Source organism: Pleurodeles waltl, chromosome 4_2, assembly GCF_031143425.1.
Source record: "Pleurodeles waltl isolate 20211129_DDA chromosome 4_2, aPleWal1.hap1.20221129, whole genome shotgun sequence".
Lineage (NCBI taxonomy): Eukaryota > Metazoa > Chordata > Amphibia > Caudata > Salamandridae > Pleurodeles > Pleurodeles waltl.
The window spans coordinates 357,601,041-357,610,519 of NC_090443.1; the positions used below are offsets into that span (position 1 = coordinate 357,601,041).

General features: G+C 43.8%; 1 pseudogene; it reads left to right on the plus strand.

The window, feature by feature from the left end:
* Window positions 1-5,126: 5,126 nt before the first annotated feature.
* LOC138294387 (5S ribosomal RNA) lies at window positions 5,127-5,235 on the plus strand (annotated as a pseudogene).
* The last annotated feature ends 4,244 nt before the right edge of the window (window positions 5,236-9,479 follow it).

A 9,479-nucleotide genomic window follows, 5' to 3' on the forward strand; every position in this document is an offset into this window, starting at 1 on the left:
CATGCTTTGGTGTTGCATGCAGGGCTTGGTGTTGGGATGGGTGGTTTGTGATTTTGTGACATGTGTGAGGAGTAGGAGTGATGGGGTGAGGGTGGGGGTATGTGATAGCATTCAGGTAGGGTGGGGGATGAAGTAGTGAAAGATTTGACTTACCAGAGTCCATTCCTCCAGCTACTCCTGCCAGGCCCTCAGGATGCAGAATAGCCAAGACCTGCTCCTCCCATGTTGTTAGTTGTGGGGGAGGAGGTGGGGGTCTGACGCCAGTCCTCTGTACCGCAGTGTGGTGTCTGGAGACCACTGAATGCACCTTCCCCCTTAGGTCGTTCCACCTCTTCCTGATGTCATCCCTAGTTCTTGGGTGCTGTCCCACTGCGTTGACCCTGTCCACAATTCTTTGCCATAGCTCCATCTTCCTAACTATGGAGGTGTTCTGCACCTGTGATCCGAGTAGCTGTGGCTCTACCTGGATGATTTCCTCCACCATGACCCTGAGCTCCTCCTCAGAGAACCTGGGGTGTCTTTGCTGTGCCATGGGGTGGTGTGGGTGATGTGTGGGGCAGTGTGTGTTGTGATGTGTGGGGTAATATTTAGTGGTGTGTTGTGTGAGGTGCGTGGATGTTATGTGGGTGATGGTGTTGAGTGCCTGTGGATGCTCGTTTGTAGATGGTGGTGTCTCTCTCTGGCCTTCAGTCGCAATTGTTGTCGTAGGGGTTTGTGGGTGATGTGGGTGTGTGTTTTATATTGTATTGGGTGTGTGGGAATGGTGTGTGCATGTGTATCAGGTGTGTGTATTTGAAATTGTCCAATGTGGTAGTGTTTTATAAATGTGTGTGTATTTTGAGAGCGGTGGTGTGTACCACCAATGGAATACCGCGGTTGAAAGACCGCCGCGTGGATTCGTGGGTCGTGATAGTGTGGGCGTATTCCTGTTGGCGTGACGGTGGAGGATTTCTTATCACCAGTTTATCACTGACCTTTAGTGTGGCAGACTTGTGTGGGTGTCTAGATTTTGGCGGATTCTGGGCTTTGGGTCATAATGACCGTGGCGGAATTCCGCTGTCGCAGCGGTCTGTTGGCGGTCTTCTGCACGGCAGTAAGCGGCTTTTACCGCCAATGTTGTAAAGACCCCCATAGAGTTTTAGCAGAAACTGCAACGAAAACGTGCAGCATAAGATGTCAGTCTAACTGGAATGTCCCCTCTGAGGTTGTGGGGACAGCACAGTGTTTTTATAATAAAGCATCTGATGTTCTGAGAACTGCCCTGACGTGACAACATGTATTCTTCTGTGTAGGGTAGGCATTCTACTCTCTGGACCGGCAATACCCAGTATGCAGCCTAGGGTTAAGCACAGGATGAAAATGTTGTACAAAGAAATTAATAACAAATTCTGCTTTGAAGCGCAACTGATAAAAATAATAAAACATCACCACTAAAATGAAGCTTTGCTAAAATAATAATAAGAATACAATGACAAGTAAGTAGGTGAGAGGGCACAGGCCTCAGGCCCAGAGCTAAAATAAATGTGCCCGTAAACATGCTAAAATAACTTCAAAACAAAGGTATATTCCTCAACTCCTTGAAAAAGGAGGAACAGAGAGTTGAATCAAATCAAGGTATATTCCTCAAAATAGTCCTTCCATTAATGGATCAGTAGTTAAGACACAAGCGTCAACGTCTTGACCCAAAAGACTGATTTAACTCTATCTTCCTAAGGACAGATGTAGCAACCTGACCAAGCATGAAGCATGAAGTAATACCTCACAAATGAGAGCATCAAGAGTGAAAATGGGGTTGCACACAGTAAAACCTCCAAATGAATTAAAACAAATGAGCTGGAAGCATAGAACCTATTAGCATAATACTTATCCGCTCTCAATAGTCACAAATCCTTGGTCTGTGGATCCAGCTCGGCATCCTGAAAGGACTATTTTGTAATAGTGGGATCCATTCATTTCGGTTTTTTTTCAAATGATTACCTTTGGAACATCTGTTATATTAATGATCTGAAATAAAAGAAGCAACGACGACGACACACGTAATTTATAAATTATGTTTTTTTGGTAATAGGTTTCTTTACGTTCATATAGATGCGCTTATTTGTAAATACAGACTTTCCACACATGACTATAGGCAACATCTGAACCTAAATTCAAAATGGGGGAATCTTTTACACGCTTGGGCGCAAACAGTCTTTCTCCTTTAGTCCCCTCTCTTTCTTTTTGTTCAGCAATGCATTAAAACCTTAACGTTTACCGAGTCTTCGTTGGCCCAAAAGTGCGTCACTCTTCTCCACCTGAGAAGAAACATGCTTAGAGACCATTAAGTTCATTTTGTGCACTGTATAAACCACATCAATAAATGAGTGAAATAAAAAATATATAAAGAACAACAACACTTCTGCATTAATGAGTTCAGACTACCGCGATTGTTGCAGTCAACCGCTAACATATATGGCACGACGTGGTCGCCCCCCATAACCTACTTTTTTTTTACATGTTAAAATGAGCTGCATAAAATGTCTACTGTAGCTTTAAAAAATGATGACCTAAATGGCGAATGGTGACAGCAGCCAAGTAAATAACTGAACAAGAAAAAGCTTTGCAGAATATTGATTTAATGCATCACTTAAGCAACAGAATCTCAAGCTGGCATTATCCATGCTCTATTTCCTCGTACCTTGGACAGTTCATCCATTCACCTCTCTCAGAGGAGCACGCATTTGCCCATGATGTATGCTCTGCTCATTTTTCACATCAGGCTTTATTTTAACAGTAAGAGCATATTTTGAGGCGTTTCTTTTTTCTGTTACGATGTGTTATATATGCACACAAAATGTAGACAGTAAATATGAACTTGGCCTTGATAAACAGGTTATTGTTTTAAAGGAAATAATGAAATGCCAGTGAATAGAATGTTTTAATATGGATGGATTGGAGATTCAAAAGCTAAAATATAGCAGTGGACTTTTCTGGAGTAATTTTTGTTTTAGTGAAGTTCCCCCTCACCTTCTGTATCAGCACTGAGGATAATATCAGCGCTATAGAGAAATTCGGGCGCAAAGATATGAACAAAATGTAGTACAAATGCGCTCGATATGACCAGTGCTTTTACAAATGGACGTGAATTCAACAAAATGCCAGGGGTAGCGGAAGTGACATCACGCGCCATTTCATCTTTACTTTCACTCACACAAACATGCTTACACAAACACACATTCACCCTTACACACCCTTACTTTTATATAAACACTTTTTCACCAGCAAGCATGTACACAACATACATTTGTAAGTGTTTTTTTCCTTACCTCAGCTACCAAGGAGGGTCATATTGAGGCTAACTGCACTCCATTTTTTATTACAGTAATAGTAAATAATATATAATTCACGATTAGTGTGATAATAAAACCTGGCTGAAAACAAGAAAGTGGAGGCCCAATTAAGGTCCATAAGGACGAGCTACCTCGGTGTTCCCACCTTTGTGGTCAGCGGCCACAGATGCAGTGCTAGTGGTGCGATTCGTGACGACCATTAAAGGACGTCCATGGCTTTTGCACCTGATATACAGATAAGGGAAATGGCGCCGACAAACGGCATTTGGGGCCAGATGTAGGAACCGTTTTGCATGTCGCAAACTGCGAAAAACGCAGTTTGCGCCATGCAAAACGGCCATCGCGATGCTGATTCACATTTTACGAGTTGGTACCGACTCGCAAAATGTGAATCCGACTCGCAAATAGGAAGGGGTGTTCCCTTCCTATTTGCGACTCGCACCGCGATGCAGAATTGCTTTGTAACCGCGAAAGCGGTTGCAAAGCAATTCGCAGTTAACACCCACTTGAAGTGGGTGCTAACTCATTTGCAAACGGGAAGGGGTCCCCAGGGACCCCTTCCCCTTTGTGAATGTCGCTAAAAATAATTTTTCAGAGCAGGCAGTGGTCCAATGGACCACTGCCTACTCTAAAAAAATGAAACCAAATGGTTTCATTATTTTTTTGTATTGCAAACTCGTTTTCCTTTAAGGAAAACGGGCTGCAATTCAAAAAAAAAAAAACTGCTTTATTACAAAAGCAGTCACAGACATGGAGGTCTGCTGTCTCCTGCAGGCCACCATCCCTGTGAGTGCAGGGACTCGCTATGGGGTCGAAAAATGCGACCCACCTCATTAATATTCATGAGGTGGGTCTTTGCGAGTCGCAGAAGGTGTCTGAGACACCTTTCTGCATACAATTTTGCGAGTTGCAAATTGCGAGTCGGTCAGACTCGCAATTTGCAAGTCGCAAAATTTTCTTTTGCTACATCTGGCCCTTGATTCCGTATTGCACCCATTATCACTCAATTTTTCCTGTTTTACCAGTGCAGATAACACCAACTAAAAACGAAAAACAGTGAGCAAACTGAAAGTGAGCACAGATTTTAGAGCCTTTTTGTTTAAGGGGTGCAAAAAACATAAACTAATTTTAGTAATTATTTTTTACTCGAAAAAGTAATAGAAGAAAATAAAAACAAGCATTTGCATTGCAACAGGTCTCGCATTTCTCCGAGTTAGAGCTATTAGCAGTTGTAAACTCCCAACTGGACTTTTCTTGTCACATTAAACCTATCGGCAAAAGTGCAATTATCTACGTAACAGGCAAAAGTGCAATAAACTATGTAACAGGGTCGATGTCATGCAAAGCGCTTGACTTCTGCCAAGCGAGATCAAGCTGCGAAAAAAGAGAAAAAGTAGTCCACAAACTGGACGGAAAACAGCGAGCCTCGCATGTTTTCAGTACTTGGTCGCTGCGCTCGAGGAGGGCTAACCACCGGAAAAGGCATGACGTATGCATGCCTTCCACTAATGAAAGCAAGCAGATTTTGAAAGGCAAGCCCACGAACCAAGGAAAGACACTGATGTGACATGGGCGGGGCTCCGAGCCCTTTTCTAACTACTAATGTGTCTCGCAAGTGAAACGCATGCGCAGGCTCGACCCTAAAAATGGTGTTCCATGTGGGTTGGGGAATTGGGCCTCCAGCAGTGGGCGCATGTCCGACTTCCCAAGGGGAGCCTGTGCAGGTTTGATTAAGAGGAGTAGGCTCCGGGCGGTGGGCTTGGTGAGCAGAAGAGAGCTGAAACTGAAGCTTTTCCTGCCTACGGTCATACCACCCTGAATGCGCCCGATCTCGGAAACTAAGCAGTGTCGGGCCTGGTTGGTACTTGGATGGGAGACCGCCTGGGAATACCAGGTGCTGTAGGCATTTTGCCTCTCACAGACACTAGGTGCTGCACATCTTAGCTCAATTACACAGCTTCCTCGCTACTTTCATTTTCCTCTTGTTTCCTGCACTCTTTTTTTTCCTGTCTTTAGAAAAGAAATAAAAAAAGAACAGCAATAACACTAAAATACACACTTTCCAAAGGAAAACTTACAATTATTCTGCACTTTACACTCGGCCCAAGCTGAAGAAAACATTTGCTCCACGATGGGCAAAGGGATCCCTAACTAAGGCTTTGCTTTCTTGCGGTAAGCATATGCGTGAGGTCTTAAGACCAGATCTCACTTCTTGTGATGTCATTTCCTGTCAGATCATTTGTTGTGATGCCACTACCTGTGATTCCAGGTGCGATTTCACACGCAGTGGTGTCATGTGCCGTGATGTAACTTGCATAGTGTCTAACTTGGTCAGTCTCCCCACTTATTTTCTTTAAGACTTGTGCCATGAATAAGCCTTAGCCCCCAAGAAATAGCTCTTGAGCCCACTATTGCAACCAAATGGAAAAAATCAGCACAGCGTGTCGGAAATGTGATAAAAGGACGATGATGTATTCGGTGTGGAAGAATGAAATGAGTTGCAGACACTAGTGTAACAGAGTCCAAAAGCAGAGCATTCCAGACACAGGGAATAACAGATGTCATTAACTCAACGATCCATTTATCGACCACAGAAAGAATGGGTGAGCAGGGCGTGTGCAGAATAAAACCTGTTCAACATAGGAAAACATCCCAGCAGAGAGCAAATTACTCACTGTTGCGTCCTAAGCATTAAACTACAGACCTCTGTCTCTCTCAGTTTCACTTGTATTGTAAGAAGGGGCATTATTTTGCATGTTGTTTGAGGAAGGATTCCATGATGAAAGATCTGATTTTTTCAACAACTCCTAAATACTTTCTGTGGGACCCTGGTTTGACAAAAGTAAAGAAAAGACTGGCCACCCTCACCCTGTAAGGCATGGCGAATATGTTGCAGATGGCACTTACAGAGTGACAGAGCCTCTCCATTAAGTGAAAAAAAAGTGCAAGAAGAGGTAAGTCATTGGCTTGCCTTCCCGTTTATTTCTGGATTTGTTATGGAAGTGTAGAAGAGATATTTCTTCCGGCCAGAGTGAATGGAGGTGTCGCCACTCAGTGGGATAACAGAGAGAGAACTCCTGCATAGCAGCAACTAATCATCCTTGGGAGGGGAGAATGAATGCTGCTGTTCAGAAGCGGCGTCTCCCCTGGTGACTCCTCCTTGTCATGCCCTAAGGAGGGTCCAAGGAGGCGCAGTACATGCTGTGTCAGGTCAGGGTTGTCCATTGTAATTGAGTGTGTGAGAAGGGCCGTCTGATAGTCGTGCTAGGTTGGGGAGGGGTTGCTGCAGCGTGTGAAGATGAGAGAATCGGATGTAGCCCAGAGCATTTTAAATAGAGGAGTTAACGAGCATTTTCAATGCAACGGGTCACGCATTTGATCGAGTTAGAGCTATTACCGTTGTCAACTCCTAACTGGACCTTTCTTGCCACACAAATGAAAAAGAAAAAAAAACACAGCGCAATTGTGCTGCATTGTTTTTTCATTTGTGTGGCAAGAAAAGTCCGGTTAGGAGTTTACAAAGCTGGAGGTGGGGTGGGGGAATGCAATGCTCTTGTGTTTGCTCGAGTTAGAGCTCCTAACATTGTAAATTACTGAGTGGACATTTCTTTCCACACAGACAGAAAATAAAGAGAGCGAGGGCGAGCTGGCCCTGGAAAAGCCCCCTTCTGCTGTTGGTTTATGTTTACAGAGGGAGCTGGTGGGGAGGGGGGACTGAACAAGCACCCACACTGTTGAGGTGAAACAGGCAAATGCCCCAAAAAGTCCCTTACAGAAGAGATAAACAGGACATAGCGCAATTACACAGTACTTTGTGCTGCTCCCAAAGTGAAAAAAGGCAGGACAAAGAGGCAGAACTGACCACTAGCAAACAAGGATTTTTGAAGGACACTGCAACTAACAAATCAAAACGCTGGAACTCACTCTATTGTATACTTTAGTATGCAGCAGGCCGAACGCTATCGCTCGACCTAAAAATCACAAAAAGTTAGATCATCTTGAAATAAATGCGCATAAAAGAGGCTACCTTTTCAATTGATACAACCTATCCCGCATGCTCGTTTATAAAAGTACAATATAAATTGCACATTATCTATGCCAGAACTAGTTCTTGCGACACAGTATACACCATTATTTATTAAGTATTTATAAAACACAACTAAACACAAATAAACCACTGTGTTATTGTTATGTGCATTGGTCTGACTACTCCAAAAATGTGCTTTTTGAATGCAAGGAAGATATTTACAGTTAAATATACCAAAATGATGGTAGAACATCAGAAGTGCATGCCAATATAGATGGAAAGCAACTACCTTTTATTTGCTAAGAGCTGAACTGATTTAAGTATCATGTGTACTCCTTTATGACTTATATACAGTGCTTCATTTGAGCCGGTGGTTTCCAGTGGGTGGCACTGGCATGTATTTTTAGGGACCTACACTGATTTCTCACCATCAGACATTTCCTGAGATCAAAAGAGAAAAACCCCACAAACTGGAAAGATGGCGGAAGAGAAAATCCATCCCCAAGGGAGAAAGCAGAGAGATAACGGGGGTGGAGTACCTTGCAGAGAAATAAAGCAAAATAAAGGTGGCTTCAGACAACACACCCTTTGTATTCGGCATGTTGACATTTTATAACACCAGTCGCTGGTGGCTGAGCAGTGCTTTGTGCACCCGCACTTATTATTTTGCAAATAAAGCACTGCTTACATAACCTGAAATTATTTGGTACAACAACAATCAAAATAAGCCCTACAAGCAGTAAATCGTGAATTTATTATTCTCACATGTGGAGAGAGCTTTTGCGCACAGTTCCTTTATTTCTACAGTCATTTGATTGTTATTGCACTTATATAATGCTTAACAGCCCTGATGAAGCATTTAAGTGCTTTATGCCAGACAGCATGCTGCTCCAGAATCCAACATTAGAGGTTAATACAGTGGGTATTGGTTACTTTTGGCTATTGGGATTAGTCGTGTGCTCAAGGAAACCTTTGTGCTAGATTAAATTAATAGGAGATAGGTGTGATCATTGATTGGATATTTGAGTTTATGCAGACAGTTTGTGCAATTAAAAGATGAGGTAGTGGACATGGACCTCATTTAGTGGGCCCCAGGGGTTGCAGCTGCGACCCTTGGCATGCCCTTTGCGACACCTGGCACTGCATTTGCGACACCTGGCTTCAGAGGTGACAAACTCAGTTCCAGCAACACAGTGACAGCTTGTCCATATGGACGTCAGGTGGGACTCCACTTTCTTTGTTTTCTGTCAAACTTTATTACACTAATATTGAACAATAGTGTAATTTTCACTATTGGTGTAATACAAATGGGGTACAATTAGCTGGTATATGCCCTTTCATGGCAGCTGAAGTAAGTAAAAACGATTTTAAATGTATGTTGTGTGCATGCTTGTGGGTGAGAGTGTGTTTATGTGAGAGAACGTGTGTGTAAGTGTGAATTTGGGTATGTATACATATGTGTGTATGAGTGAAAGTGATGTGTGATGTCACTTCCGTTACCCCTGGCATTTTTGACGTCCACGGTAGTGGACTTTAGGGATTGATCAGTTGCATAGGTCTGACCTGCAAAGAAGGCGTGGTGATTTTTAAAATTAGGTGTGAACAATTTGTATTAAAACAGTAATAGAGATTAAGGCGGAAATGCAAGCGACTAAGGGCAGGCTGTACCCAGAAAGAGATGAAATGAGGAGAATAAAAAGAGGGACAAAAGAGAGAAAAACAGAGAAAACACCAATCGGAAGCTAAGTTGTATACCATATGCGTGGTTGTCATTTTGACAGAGAGGTGGTCATTACAACCTCGGCGGTCTTTTAACAAGACCGCCGAGGGACCGCCGTGCGGAAGACCGCCAGTAGTGGCGGTTTGCCGCTCGCCGTATTATGACCGTTGGCTGCCCTCCGTCGTTTTTCTGACGGAGAGCTGGCAACAGCCATACTTGCGGGTGGCGGGGAAGTGGAGGTTGCTCCTCCTCCACCGCCACTCCAACAGAACACCGCCTAGCTAATCACATCCTGTGATTCTGCGTGGCGGTGTTCTGTTGGCGGTGTGGTGTCGGCAGAGCTGCCCCCATGGCTCCCGTCCCCTCCCGGCGGATCGACGGAACAGGTAAGTCGATCGTCCGT